Genomic DNA, 15,428 nt, shown 5'->3' with positions numbered 1-15,428 from the left:
CAGATCACTGCGTCCAGGGGTGGCTTGCCAATGAGGAAAAGTGAGGCAATGGCTACAGGCATGGGTGTGCCAAGAAGAGATGGGTGTACCGAGGGGGGGTGATTCCAGACAACCCGCTTCACCCTCTAGGTATCACCCACCTGCCTTCATAAGTGCTAGTTCCAGGCATGACAGGAAACACATGGAGGGTGGTGGGTGGGCTGGTGAAGGAGGTAAGGGGTGGGGTGGTATTGGCTTTGCCTCAGGAAGTGGGGCTAGTGCCATGTGGGCAAGCAGCTGGTTGTCCTTGCCTCAGATGCACGAGATCATTGAGCCAGAACTGTCTGCATCCCTATCTCTGCTGCCCCCCTCTTTTCTCTCTGCCCCACAGCATGCTCACTCCCCTTCCTGTACTTCCACAGGTCTCTCTACACCTCTGTCTCTCCATTCTCTCTATATGTTGTGCTTTCTTTTTAATTTTAACTAATTTTTACCTTTATATCCCGCTCTTTCTCCAAGGAGTGTAGTGTAATGTGCCTAACTAACATGTGTGTGTGCAATCAGTAATTACAGCTATCTAATAATCTAACAGATCCTAATAAAACATTTAGAGAGAAGCAGAGAAAGAAGGAAGGAGAGAGGGCTTAGGAGAGGGATGGCAGTGATTAGTAGAGAGAAGGGAAGAGGAATCCAAGGCTTGTGGAAGCAGCATACTACCAGGGTCAGAGGCTTTGAGAGTGGTGAGAAAGCTGAAGGAGAGATGGTCAAGCAGACAGTTTGCTCAGAGCAAGGCAGAGAGTGAGAGCTCCATGGCTGGGGAAGTCTTGACTTCTCACTGCTCAGCAGAAGTCACAGACAGTTCCTGTCCATGGACAGAGTTCCTGCTTGTTGCCCCACGGCTTAGCAGCAAACTCTGGGAAGGCGCTTAAGCAAGTTTGCTTGTTAGGCAAGATTGCTAATCTGCCATGTCCAGAGACTTCTTCTCATAGTGGTTCCATCCTTTGAGGTCCATTACAGTCTCCTGGATCACAAAAGGTGTTCATTCCTGTTATCCTCTGGATATTGTCTTTTAATTCTCAAAATTATTTCTGGATATTTGGTCAGTCCAGGGTAAACAGGGTCTCAGTTCATCTCCTGTTAGCAGAGAATTGTTCTGTTGTCATTTCCAAAGTAAATTTGCCTCTTGGTCCCAAGAATGTTAAAAGTCAGGAGTTAGTGAAAGAATTAGCCCTACTTGTGTGAGACAACAATTAAATTACTTCTTGTGTACATCTATCTAGTGTGTAATTATAACAAAAGAATATTTAAAGTAACATCAAAAGGGGTACATGTGTGAGGCGAGTTAATCAATACATTTGATTAAGGCAGAAGCATCCTGTCAGTGAGGTAAGGGGATTACTGGAGAGCAAGTTAATTTCAGCAGTGTGAGACTGGTAATCAAGCAAGATCCATTGTGTCTCTTGTGAGTTCCACAAACACTGATAAACAATGCTAGACTGCCCCTGCCTTCACAAACCATTCACCAGGCAGTCATGAAATTTTGGGTTTCATGTACTGGTTAGGTCATCTGAATTCAGGCATTAATTGATTTCTTAATAAAATGGAATCAGACACAGGCCTGGGTTCCATATAATTCTGGGTTGGTGGCTCTGGGTTGAATGTTGGGGTCAGGGGGTCCACAACAGTTTCACCATCTTTATTCAGTAGCAACATCCCACAAGGCTTTCACTCTCCCAGCATTTATCTGATGTAGTCTCCGACCTACAGAAGGTGGGTCCTGTCTGACTATCTGGCTGCAGCAGGTTGAAAAAGCTGCTACCAACTTCACTGTACACTCCTGAACCCAGAGAAAAGAGGAATGCAGAAAGAAGGACTGTGCTTGAATTATAATATTGTTATTGGCCCTGGCACTGCTTCTCTGAGTGGTGAGAAGTTCCAGGGATACAGCAACACTTGAATTCTGATTTGCCTTGAAGGTGAGATCACTGGAGATATGTGGTGTCTTTGTAATATTTGCTTATTTATAACCACCATGTTTATCTGAATCCAAGACTAGGTTTTTCCAAGTTCTTTGATTGTTAGAAATCGAGGGAAGGGTTTATCTTAAATTCAGAGTCCTATTCTTTTTTGGTAAATACTTAACCTCTATTTGTAAGGGGGTTGTGTTAAATGCAGAGTTGTCTCCTTTTTGGGTAAATACTGTATATAAGTTGACCATTAGATTCAGTGGCAATAGTGAACACTCCTATAAGCACAGAAACAGGTTACATCAGTTCCCAGAAAGCAAACCCTGGCCTGAACCCTCACAAGCATTCTCAGACAAGGCCTTTAGCTTGCTTCTCCACCTGAATGGAGGGTGTGTGTTCACACATCAGCCAGATTCATGCCCAAAGTCCATGTGACATATTGGGGAGCATTTCACACATTATTCGGGTTTTTCATTGCACATGAGAACCTAGCCCAATTTATGTCCAGGCTAAAAATAATCCACTTTTTGTGTCGTTTGGGGGTGCAGATTCGAATTCGCAGTAAACCTGCTGCCTGGGAAAGCTCCTGGTGTTCTGCGCAAAGGTTGCCAGAACCTAAGGGGTATACTTGTGGGTCAAATGGGCCGTAAGCCAGAATTTGGCTTTTTTAAAGCCAGATCTGGCCAGCTAGCTCTGTGCTCTGGCCTAGCCTGTCCATTCTCGAGGTGCATCCAAAAATCATTTCTGTCTCTCTGTCTCACGCCAGCTGTTTCTTTACACAGGCTACACAAATGCCCCCTTTGGGGGTGGGGAGGAGGATGGTGAATCATACATCAGTTCCTCCCATCAGGTGAATTTTACAGGTATCCTTCATTACCCTTCATGGCTTCTCTGTTCCAAATGCTTCAGAGCCATTAGGAAATGACTTGGGAAACATCAAGCTGGCCTTCAGCACTGTGAGCGGGAATCTGTCTAACAAAAGGATTGGTAAGCTAGCTAAAGACTGCTGTTCACATTAGGGTGTTGTACAGTGTACATTGGGAGAGTGGGGTCATACCCTCTGGCCCTGGCCCCCTTACTATACATATTCACCACAGTTTCTGAAAGAGGCTATGCTCATCCCTGGTCATGTGTACAGAGCCTATACACATATAGTGCATATGCATATAGGCTCTTTCAGAAGTTATACTGACTGTGCGTAGGGAGGGAACCTAGGAAGCTGCCATATACTGAGTCAGACCATTGGTCTATTTAGCTCAGTACTGTCTTCACAGACTGACAGCAGCTTCTCCAGGTTTGCAGGCAGGAATCTCTCTCAGCCCTATCTTGGAGAAGCCAGGGAGGCAACTTGGAACCTTCTGCTCTTCCCAGAACAGCTCCATCCCCTGAGAGGAATATCTTACAGTGCTCACACTTCTAGTCTCCCATTCATATGCAACCAGGGCAGACCCTGCTTAGCTAAGGGGACAAGTCATGCTTGCTACCACAAGACCAGTTCTCCTCTCAGGAAAGGGTCAGAGGATTCAATCTCACTTCCCCCCATACAACATATGCTCTATGCAGACATTATGTTGTATGAGTGTACAGATGTCTGTACACTCGTAGATGTTTTTGTGTGAATGACTGTACCAGTGTTTGTGTTAAAAGTGAACCTGGGTACAGAGTCCTCAGTGCATGGTACAGATAGGAAGTGTAGTGCTGTACCTGTGCTCAACATAACGCGTGGATAACTGTACCTCTTTACAGACCTGGGCGCTTTCCAGATCAGACCCTGCAACGGAGTCACATCGTATCTCAGAAGTGTGCTTCCACACTTGCTGTGTTGTGACACCGCAGTCCCTACACTGACATCAGGGTGTCGTTCACATTTCCGATGCCTTGTTTCATATTTAATCACTGCGATATAGTGCTATGACAGCGTATAAGCAGTGTAAGAAAACTGCAGTTTTTTCGGGTTGTTAGTTTCTGTGAGACTGCTCCCCTTGCTGTTTACGTTTCGAATGTGACTTGCCTGAATGGAAGCATTTTGCTGCTGTTGAGCATATGCCCTATACCTCTGTAAACTCCCAACTTGCCGTATAAGTGTTGAAAGCCCTATTCGGATATTAGGAGAAAGAGGCTGTACACAAGAACAAGCTTCTGGGAGCATGTCAGAAGTCCCGCCCCAACCCACCTCTCACTCACACACACACCAAGTGCATCGCTCACAATTACAGCATACAGCCTCTTGCTCCTAACATCTGAATAGGGCTGGACATGAAGCCTGAATAGGGCTAATGCTGTACTGTGCAGGTGTTCTTTCTTGCCTTTTGATGGTTGTAGGTGGGCCTGAGAGGTTCCCACAAGGACTGTAAACCATACAAAAGCCTGCATCAGAGGATCCAGGAAGCAAAATCCTGGCACAAAATCCTGGCTGCAGATGCTGCAGTCCCAGTGCAAAGTGAATAATAGCTCAACCTGTCACATTTCCAGATGATAAAGGAGACAACGTTCTTCATCAAGGAAAATATTGTCCCCAGGCCAGTATTTTCCAGGGGGCTCTGTAGTTCCATAAATAAAATCTATAAATAAATTCAACGTGGTTGTGAAGTAGAGTGACATTAATGCACAGACCTCCTGATCTTTGTTCATCCCAAGAGATATTCATGTTTCCTCATCAGTCCCTAGCTGAGTGAGAGTAAACTATTTTTGCTGTGTTAAGTGAGAAGTAAAGCTCTTCCAAAGACTATTGGATTGGATCTGGAATATTCTTCTGTATATAGAAAGCTGTTTTGATCTCAGCATCACTTAAAGACCTGCTGACATCACCTGGATGGGGAAATGGAGACATATTGGCAGGTATGCACTTATTAAGGCTGTGCAGAACATAAGAAAGCCCTGCTGGATCAGGCCCAAGGTCAATCGTCCAGTATCCTGTTTCACACAGTGGCCCACCAGATGCCTCTGAGAAGCCCACAAGCAAGAGGTGAGGGCATGCCCTCTCTCTTACTGTTGCTCCCCTGCAACTGGTATTTAGAGGCATCTTGTCTCTGAGGCTGGAGGTGGCCCACAGCCACCAGACTAGTAGCCACTGATAGACCTGTTCTCCGTGAATGTGTCTAAGCCCCTTTTAAAGCCATCCAAGCCAGTGGCCTTCACCACATTCTATGGCAGAGAATTCCGTAGAATAATATGCGCTGGTCCAAGAGGCACATCTGACCCAATACGCCCTCTGTTGGGCATGATTGGAATAAGTTCAGACATGACAGCAGGGAGCCCTAGCGGTCAGAATCTCTGACTGAACTCCCGGCTGTCATGTCTGATCTCTTTCAGAGTTCTGACATTCCTGTTGGACACAGGTTATATGGCCAGTGAACTGCCACTCAGCTAGGAGCAGCCCACTGGCCAATTAACTGGAGTCTGACAGAAACATCAGGAAATGCCAGATTTCTGTTCTGCCATGATCTAAGCCACCAATTTTGGAGAGCCACATGAGGTCCGATCAGATCCGACGTATTTAGCTGTACAGGCCTACCACTTATGTCATGTTTACAATTATCTGTCAGACCCATGAATTATGTAACCTTTCCCCCCACCTTTTAATTGTGAGCTGTTTACAGTCACTTTGTGATAAAGACTCATAGCGAACCAGATCATGGCCAAGAGTCATGTTGAATTCAGGGTCATCTCAAGTTCTGTCTTGTTATGTTATGTTATGTTATGTTATGTTATGTTAATGTTTTGTTTTTCCCTGAGGCATGTTAAATTCCGATTGATCCACAACTGAAAAACACATCAGACCTTCCCCATAATTCAGACCTGCAAAAAGGTACTGCAGAGTATCAGCTGCTTGTTGGGAAAATACATGTATGAAAATACCCTTAGTTTAAATGACAGTCCGTGAAGAGCATTACAGCTGTTTATAGACTGGTCCTAAAAGGGAAATCGATGAATGGGTGTAGCTGTATTGGTATTTCAATTTGCTTTTTAAACTTCCTGCTTTTGATCGGTATCTCTTTCTTTGTACCTCTTTTTAAAAACGTCTGACTGCAAAGTCTTTGGGGAAGGCAACTGGCTGCTATGGCGTAGGACTAGGACACCATAAGAACCCACCTTACACAGTCAGACCACTGAATCCTTCACGCTCAGTATTGCCTACACTGACTGGCAGCGGCTCTCCAAGGTTTCAGGCTGGAGTCTTTCCCAGCCCTACTTGGAAATGCTGCCAGAGAGTGAACCTGGGACCTTCTGCATACAGAGCAGGTGCTCTTCCACTGAGCCACAGCAGCCAAATCACATAGCAAAGCTCTTCTCACAGTCAGTGAGAAGAGCTTCTTCCTGGTCTGCGGGGAGAGTGGGCTTAGCCCACTCTCTCCACAGACAATCAAAAGGCAGCCCTGGGCGGCCGGATTGGCCACCCAGATGACTGCCGGCTCCGTCACGGAGTCGGCGGGGGCTGCAGGGATCGGGGGCCACGCGACCCCCGGAAGTTCCAGGATGCCCCATGCAAGTGTGTGGGGCATGCTGGAGAAACCCCCGAGCCCGGGAGGCTGCTTTCAGCCTCCTGGCCAGTGGTCTCCTCATGTGTCGCCACATGCCACATGAGCAACCAAATGAGGTTAACAGAGCGCTCGCTCCGTTAACCTCATTTAAGGGGAGGGGGAATTAGGCGGGCTGGCCGCCTTGGGAGCACCGGGCTCACCTGCGAGCCTAGTGGTTCCCACAATCCCTGGAAAGCAGGCTAAGATCCCTTAGCCCACTTTCCAGGGATTGTGGAAATAGCCTCAGCATGTCTTAAAAGAGGCACCTTTGAAAGGCGTGGTTATCTTATTTTTGCAGCAATTCTCTTGTCCTTAGCAGGAGAGCAACTGTCAAGCCCCAGCACAACATCCCTCCAGTGGTGGTTGCTGGTGTCTACCTTATTTTTTTTTTTACACTGTGAGCCTGTTTGGGACAGGGCGGGGCATCTTAGGAACATAGGAAAGTGCCATATACTGAGTCAGACTGTTGGTCTATCTAGCTCAGTATTGTCTTCACAGACTGGCAGCGGCTTCTCCAAGGTTGCAGGCAGGAATCTCTCTCAGCCCTATCTTGGAGAAGCCAGGGAGAGAACATGGAACCTAGATGCTCTTCCCAGAGCAGCTTCATCCCCTGAGGGGAATATCTTGCAGTGCTCACACATCAAGTCTCCCATTCAGATGCAGCCAGGGCAGACCCTGCTTAGCTATGGGGACAGGTCATGCTTGCTACCACAAGACCAGCTCTCCTCCCATTATTTTATCTATCTTGTTTTGTTTTTTTCTTTTTCTGTGTAAACCGCTTTGAGAACTTTTGTTGAAAGTGGTATATAAAAATCCATAGTAGTGTATTTACCTGAATCCACGACTTAAGTTTTTTCCAAGTTCTTTGATGTTTGAAAGCAGGCGGTCATCTTAAATTCAGAGTCCTCTTCCTGTTGAGAAAATATAGGTATAACCTATATTTAACTTCTGTTTTTAAGAGGCTTGTCTTAAATTCAGAGCCGTCTTGTATTCGGGTAAATACGGCAGTCGAAGCAGTATTCAGAGGATGTGTAACCCACCCACCTCCAAAGCTAAATCACAGGAACATTGAAAGCTGCCTTATACTGAGTCAGACCATCTAGCTTAATAATGGGCCGATTCTCACAACTGCCAAAATGCGGGCTAAGGGAGCCTAGCCTGCTTTTTGGAGGCCATGTGCTCCAACGGGAGCTGCGTGGCTCCTGGCAGCAAACGCCATTAATTCCCCCTCCCCTTAGCCCAGGTTTGAGGAGCAAGCACTCTGCTAACACACGTGTTTTGGTTGTGTGTTGCTGCGGTGTGGCTCTGCGCCATGGGAACACATGAGGAGACCCCCAGCCAGGAGGCTGCCCTGGGCTCGGGGGTCTCTCCAGGATGCCCCATGCACTCACATGGGGCATCCTGGAACTTCTGGGGGTCGCGTGGCCCCCTATCCCCGCAGCCCCCACCGGCTCCGTAATGGAGCTGGCAGTTGTGTGGGTGGCCAATCCAGCCACCCAGGGCTCCCTGCCTGATCATCGGCAGGGAGAGTGGGCTAAGCCGATCACGAGATCCACACCATTGTCTACTCCAAATATCAGTGGCTCTCCAGGCTTGCACACAGGAGTCTTCCCCATCCCGACTTGAAGATGCCAGGGATTGAACCCGGTACTCTCTGCATGTAGAGCAGATGCTCTACCACTGAGCTACAGCCTGATCCCCTTCATAAGGTTGTTGGTGAAAGAGAGAGAGAGAAAAGAAGAGGGAGAGGCAAAATACTCAACTTGTGTTTCTATCACCAGTGTGAGGAAGGGGCTTTTTCCCCCTGATAAATATCACTAAGTTTAACAAAAGTGTGACAAGGAAGCCAAACAGGAGAGATGAGAGGAAGAGAGAAATGCAGCTCCTCGAATAATGGGACCAGAGCACATAAGTGGAGATCAGATATTCAATCTGTGAACGTTAATGGAAGGAAAAAGGCAAGACGGCACAGCTAGCTATGGCAGACCTTTGTAGATAACAGCAAAAACAAGTGCTTGCCTGATTTGTCACATCACACTCACAATTGCTGTGCTGGAAGGGTGGGCCTGGCTAACCTGCTGTGCATCTTTATTGCGGCAAGAAAACAGCACTGAAAACAAAGCAGAAACTGCCTGCTAGAAAACAGGAGTTGGATGGGACTTTATTATTCCATGCATTCACCAGGCTCCCTTTTTATTACTGAATTGGTGTCTGTTAAGAGTTGAAACAAAACGGGCTGTTCCAATCTGTCTCGGGTCAAGCAGCTGAATAGATACTGACACCTGGGGGAACAATCCACTGCATATTTATCCAGCATGAGGGCTCCAGACATGGATGGGAGTTAGTGCAGAGCCCAGGTAAACTGAAATTGAACAGTATGGGGCCGGGTTTAACATTCAGCAGAACTGTGAGAAAGCTTTTCCTGGACTGAACTATTTCAGGGTACAGGTACAAGTGGGAGAGTGCATCTTGACTGTTCTCCCATCTCTGCAATTCCCTGATGGTCGAAAACTAGCATGAGCATTTCCAGACTGAGCTTTTAGCTCACTTCTCTTCCGGAATAGAGGGCGTGCATTCACATATCGGCCAGATTTCACCCCAAAGAACTTGTGAGCTCTGAAACACAATTTGGGTTTTTCATTGTGTGTTAGAGTGCAACCTGATTTATGTCGGCAGTGGGGGGGGAATCCACTTTTTGTATCTGTTTTGGGAGACAAATTCAAACTCGCTATAAAGCCTCACAGTAAACCTGTGATAAAGCCTGCTGTCTGGAAATACTTCATGACAGGGAAGGGTTCAGCCTAGACTCCTCTAACCAATTGACAGCTGGTTCAGATCAACACTTGCTGCAACAGGCAAGCAAGACAAAGTCACGGCAAGAGCGTGCCTGCCCTGACATCACCGGAGGATGTCTTGATCCACTCTTGGGGCATTTCTTAGTCACAGGAGGTGCACATTCATCTGAATCACCCTTCAACATATGCTCCAAAAGCCAGGGGTTTGTAGCATGTACAGAGAGGCGATTCAGATGAACGCCCCCCTCACACAACGAAAGTTCTCTCTGAGATTGCAGTGGGATCTCCTCCGGTGACATCAGGGTGGGCACTCTTTCAGCACATCCCCAGCCTTATCACATGTTGTGGCCAGTGCTCGTCTGAACAGGCCCAGGGATTCCAAATTGTGGGGAGAAATTCTCCCCATATTCAGCTCTCATCTATGCAGATAAGTGCTGAATGTGAGGATACCTGGAAACATGGTCAGGGAGCATGGTGGCACCAACAGGTGTGGCTCTTCCACACATCCACCCTACTCCGTCACCTGCACAACCCATGCTTTGGACTGCATGTGTTGGTCCTGCTAGAGCCGAGCTGAACAATTCAAATGCCCTAGTGGGCCAAAACCAACCATGATGTGGCATGCAGAGGCTGAAGTCGATTTTTAGAACGCTATTACTTTAAAATTGATTATTTAAAATATTAATGAAAGGCTTTATTAGTTATTTGTGGATCTTGTTACCACATCAAAGGACCTACCATTTTAACCAAGGACAGTAGACAGAAAATAGGCTCTGTCCCTGCCCAGTCAGTGGGGCACCTGGGCGCTTTCCAGATTTAACCCTACACAACAGTGTCACTACCAGATCTGCTAAGTGTGCTTCCATACTTCCTGTGTTGTGACACCGCAGTCCCTACGCTGACAGCAAGGTGCCCTTCACATTTCTGATGCCTTACTTTGGATTTTATCTTTGCATTATAGTGCTACAACATTGCATGTGTGCCGCAAAAAAAGGAGCTGTATTTTCCCGTTTGAGATTCTGAGGATCATTTTCAATATGATCTTGCCGAGCTGATTTTACCCCTGTTGTAGTGTGTAATCTAGAAAACGCCCTGGAGTGCATGGCAGCCCCAAACTACTGACAAGTGCTTTTGGACCAGGGTGCTTTCCAGACTGCAGGAGGAGTCTGGAGAGGAGAGCTGGTCTTGTGGTAGCAAGCATGACTTGTCCCCTTAGCTAAGCAGGGTCTGCCCTGGTTGCATATGAATGGGAGGCTTGATGTATGAGCACTGTAAGATATTCCCCTCAGGGGATGGAGCTGCTCTGGGAAGAACAGAAGGTTCCAAGTTCCCTCCCTGGCATCTCCAAGAATGGTCTGAGAAAGATTCCTGCCTGCAACCTTGAGGAAGAAGGTGCCAGTCTGTGTAGACAATACTGAACTAGATGGACCAATGGTCTGACTCAGTATATGGCAGCTTCCTATGTTCCTATGAGTCTCATCCCATGGCTTTTATCCCATGGCTTTTACCATGGGGGCACCTTGGAAAGAAGCATATTTGAGAGTGCCAAGATGGAAGCAGCATACCATCTTGATAACCTCTGGCCCAAGGACAGGGTCACCAAGATGGACAGGGACATCAAGTGGGCAACTCAGCATAGGAACATAGGAAGCTGCCTTTGAATTCTGGACATTTAAGCAACCTACCTGCCTAAGGCAGAAAACAATATTAGGAACACAGGAAGCTTCCTTATACTGAGTTGGACCATTGGTCCATCTAGCTCACTATCGTCTACACAGACTGGCAGTGGCTTCTCCAAGACTGCTGGCAGGAGTCTCTCTCAGCCCTATCTTGGAGATGCCAGGAAGGGAAACTGGGACCTTCTGCATGCAAGTTTGCAGATGCTCTTCCCAGAGCAGCCATCCCCTAAGGGGAATGTCTTAATGTTCACATGTAGTCTTGGACTCAAATGCAAACCAGGGTAGACCCTGCTCAAGGGAGGCAATTTATGCTTGCTACCACAAGACCAGCTCTCTTCTCTTTAAACTCCATTAAGCCACTGTTGCTTGTCATTGGGACAGAACTTCTCATGGCTCCTGCTGTTGCTGCAGGATATTTTTAGTTGTGGACCAGCAAAAAAGTCCCCATGGGCCAAGTCCAGCCTCCGGGTCTTCTGTTGTGCAGGCCTATGCTAGAGGGTGACAAAGCTGAGCTGGACTCGGGGTATCTTCTTCCTCATAGCATCCTGGCATTTTAGTCTCCACCTTATATTTTCTCAGGCACTGTATAAATCCCAACAAATGTGGATAATATATGCACCAGCATTGCATAGCCTACATCTAGTCTGTAATCACATGCAAATCATGCTGCTTGATAAAAGTTCAGATTTTTCAAATTTATGAAATCCTAGAGCTTTTATTGAAGATGAGTGTTTGGGTGAGAGCTCAGTAGGAACCTGAATAAATAACAACCGCAGCTAGCACTGAGATAGGCTTACTCTTAGGTACACTTTCCTGTGATTTTTTATATCAGCAGTTCCGAAAGTCACCAAGCCGATCATGGTGGCATGCCACTCGATAGTTCCTATGATAAATCAAGAGAAAAGGCGACATAGTTTATTTTAATATCAACTTCAGCTAGGATAAATTTCCCTCTGCACTGGCTAGGTTGCTGTGCCAGATAAAATGTGCAAGTGGGGGAAAGGATTAGAAAGATTATTAAAATGTGCATATTCAACAAACCTCAGACCACTTAGGACCAAAGCGCTAGGTTTCATTTCTTACCATAAATATTTTCTTTGTACATATTGAAATGTTGCTTTAACGTTGCTTGGTTTCATGTATTTTTATTGTTATTAATTCTGGCATCTATATCCCATTACTATTAGTGATACTATTACTAACATTCAGAAAGTATACAGCGCTTTTCCCAATGGCGGTTTACCGTAGAGGCAGTGCAGGCAATTGCCGATGGCAGCAAATCCTGGAGGAGCAGCAAATCTTGGGAGGGGGGAAAAGTTTGTTTATTTTGTTCTAAACTTTTAATTTAATTTAATTTAATTTAATTTAATTTAATTTTAAAACTGCCGCTGCTGGCGACGGTGGCAAGAGATTAAGCCTCTTGCTGCCCCACCACTGCAACAAGGAGGGGAGGGGTGGAGAGGAGGAAGCCCTCTTTTTTTTTACTACTAAATGCCTTTATATTCAATTGACCCTGTGCAGCGGAATGGGGTAACTGGGAGGGTTGTGGTGGCGGGGAGGGAGTTCTCCCATTTTACTTAAGGAAGGCAACTGTGGAGGCATTGAAACGAGGGAGAGCTCCTTCCAGCTCCCCTCCTCCCTCGCAAATGAGTGCCAAACCCTGAAGCAGCTCATCAAAAAAAATGGCCGCCCCATTCCGCCACGCAGGGGCAACTGAATATAAAGGGAGGGACTTGCCTCTCGTCCCCTGGTGCTCTCCGCAGCTGCCACTGTGTGGCCTTCACTGCCCCCAATCCAGCTGCTGTGGTGGCTTTTAATAGTAAAAAGTAAAAAAGGGGGGGCTTTCTCCTCTACACCCCTACCCTCCTCACTGCGGTGGGGGTGGAAAGTCCTTGGCTGCCTACGGGCGGCAAAAGGCTTAATCCACCCCTGGCTTTTCCTAATTGTTCAAAACACTTAGGAACACATCATGTTCAAAAACACATGTATGTTATTTCCGTCATCTTCACAACAGCCCTTTGAGGTAGATCTTATAGTATAAGTATGCCCAGCTTATTAAATCAAGCTATGAAACTGGGAGAACAGTGTATTTCCTACGGCTACCAGTGTAAGGTCCTGCAAGGTGCTCAGTTGGAATAAAATAGATATGCAGGAAAGGAATTGCAAGAGAAGATTAGGAACATAGGAAGCTGCCTTATACTGAGTCAGACCACTGGTCTATCTAGCTCGGTATTGTCAGCACAGACTGGCAGCGGCTTCTCCAAGGCTGCAGGCAGGAGTCTCTCTCAGCCCTATCTCGGAGATGCTGTCAGGGACGGAACTTGGGACTTTCTGCATGCAAGTAGGCAGGTGCTCTTCCCAGAGTGGCCCCACCCCATCTTACAGTGCTCACATGTAGTCTCCCATTCAAATGCAAACCAGGACAGACCCTGCTTAGCAAAGGGGACAATTCATGCTTGCTACCACAAGACCAGCTCTCCTCCCTTTCATCCCCAGCCTCCATGTATTCCTTTGAATGTCCGTAGAGAGCTCCTGAATGTAAGCAATCAGGGAGCCTCCAAAAGTAGGATTCCTGCTTATGTAGAAATGTCCCCTGTGTGCAGACAAGTCAGTGTACCTGTAAGAGCTCTCTGCAGATATTCTAATGAATGCACAGTGGCTGGAAGTGGAGTCTTCTGCTGTGATTCCTTTTGTGAAGTTGTGCCATCGAGTCGGTGTCAACTCGTGGCAACCACAGAGCCCTGTGGTTGTCTTTGATAGAATACAGGAGGGATTTACCATTGCCATCTCCCGCGCAGTATGAGATGATGCCTTTCAGCATCTTCCTATATTGCTGCTGCCCAATATAGGTGTTTCCAGCAGGGCATCGAACCGGCAACCTCTTGTTCCCTAGGCATGTTACTTCCCCGCTGCGCCATTAGGTGGTTATGATTCCTTCCCTACATATCTGTTTTTCCCCTCTTGCACATCCCTTGAGGAATTGTTTGGTCGCTTTAGGCTATCCACTCCACTGTTCTTTCAATTTCCAACCTCCATCTAATAATATGGGCATAGTCGTACTGGCCTGCCTTACAGGACTGTTGTGAAGATTGCTAAAATAGCACACATGGTATCAAGTGCTTTGAACAATGTGTGTTCCTTTTACCCTCTTGGACATCTGTAAGGGGCTGGTTTATTCTGCTGGGAATTGTTTGGGTCTGGGTCAGGCAAAGTAGGCTGGAAGCACAAGCTCCTATGGGAGCTGTGGGACTAGCAAAGAGCTGGCAGCAACTGGTGGCCTTTATGGCCTTTGCCATCTCTTTTTAAACTCCTAGGGCAGCCCTTCTTCAAGGAGGTACCCAAGCCAGTGTCCCCATCCTCCAGAGGAGACCCATCAGGAGTGAGACCCCAGCAGCCAGGCTTTATCACAGCTTTTCTACGAGGCTTTACTGTGAACTCAACACTATCCAAAAAAACCAATGCAAAAAGTGGATTTTTCTTACCCCGGATATAAACCAAGTTGCACTTTAATGAGCATTGAAAAACCTGAATTGCATGTGAAGTGCTCCCCGATAGCTTGTAGGGACTTTGCGGTAAATCAGCTGAATATGTGAATAAGCCCACTGCATTCTGGAGGAGATGAGGGCTAAAAGCTGGGTGTGGGGAACTTCCAGGTCCTCATTGCTCCAGGACTCCCAGGGGCAAGCGGCTGGCTCTGGCGCCTACAGTTCTGATGGTTCCAGGGGGCAGTCACTGGGGCAGGGACCAGGCTGGGGCAAAGACCATTCTTCCTCTGTATCAGTCTCTCCTGCATCAGTATCTGGGTGAGCACCACCAATCCTCTTGGACCTTCACACAAGCAAGTCAATGGCAACCAGACGACAAGAAACCTCTCTGTACCCAGACCCACTTGACCTCAGAACAGATCATCCACACACTCTCAGAGGACCCTCCCACCAAGGGGACTTCTCTTCAGCAGCCACAATTCGGTGGAACTGACTTGCAAAGGAGGCTTGAGAAAGGCTCCCGGACGACTCCCTTTCTGGCATTTGAAAATTAAGAGCCAGTTTTGTCAGGGGCTGTCAAACTTGGGTTCCCAGATGTCGTTGGCCTCCAACTCCCACGATCCCCAGCCACAATGGCCAAAGGGATGATGGGAGCTGTAGGTCAACATCTGGAGACCTAAATCTGAGAATCCCTGGATTATATTAAACCCTGCCTGGTTTTGTTTTGTTGGGCTTGCTGCTTTTGATTTATATCATTGTACTATTTTATTGTGAATCTTTATGCAGAAAGCATCTTTAATAAAGTTTTTTATGATTGGCAGTATAAAAAATGATTTCAAGTAAATAAATAGCATAAATAAGCATGCTAATTCCATCTAAAGTATACACTGTCATTTGAATTGGTAAGCTGAATACTGAGTTGTCTTTAATGGGCTAGGATTACTACTTAAGCCTTGACAGGGTGTAAGTCAATTTTCCCTCTAATTTTTGTCATAAGTGAGCA

General features: G+C 46.8%; 1 long non-coding RNA gene across 1 annotated transcript in view; it reads right to left on the bottom strand.

Annotated features, from left to right (window-relative positions):
* LOC128351031 (uncharacterized) overlaps positions 1 to 11,825 on the bottom strand; it is a 40,702-nt gene extending 28,877 nt beyond the window's left edge. The window contains exons 1-2 of the long non-coding RNA XR_008319561.1: positions 11,750 to 11,825; positions 7,299 to 7,373 (exon numbers count right to left, since the gene is read on the bottom strand). This is a non-coding gene — a long non-coding RNA (uncharacterized LOC128351031). The remainder of the gene's footprint in view (positions 1 to 7,298; positions 7,374 to 11,749) is intronic.
* Between the last annotated feature and the right edge of the window lie 3,603 nt (positions 11,826 to 15,428).

This window comes from Hemicordylus capensis, chromosome 3, assembly GCF_027244095.1.
Source record: "Hemicordylus capensis ecotype Gifberg chromosome 3, rHemCap1.1.pri, whole genome shotgun sequence".
Classification (NCBI taxonomy): domain Eukaryota; kingdom Metazoa; phylum Chordata; class Lepidosauria; order Squamata; family Cordylidae; genus Hemicordylus; species Hemicordylus capensis.
This window is presented reverse-complemented; position numbering and strand designations above follow the sequence as displayed.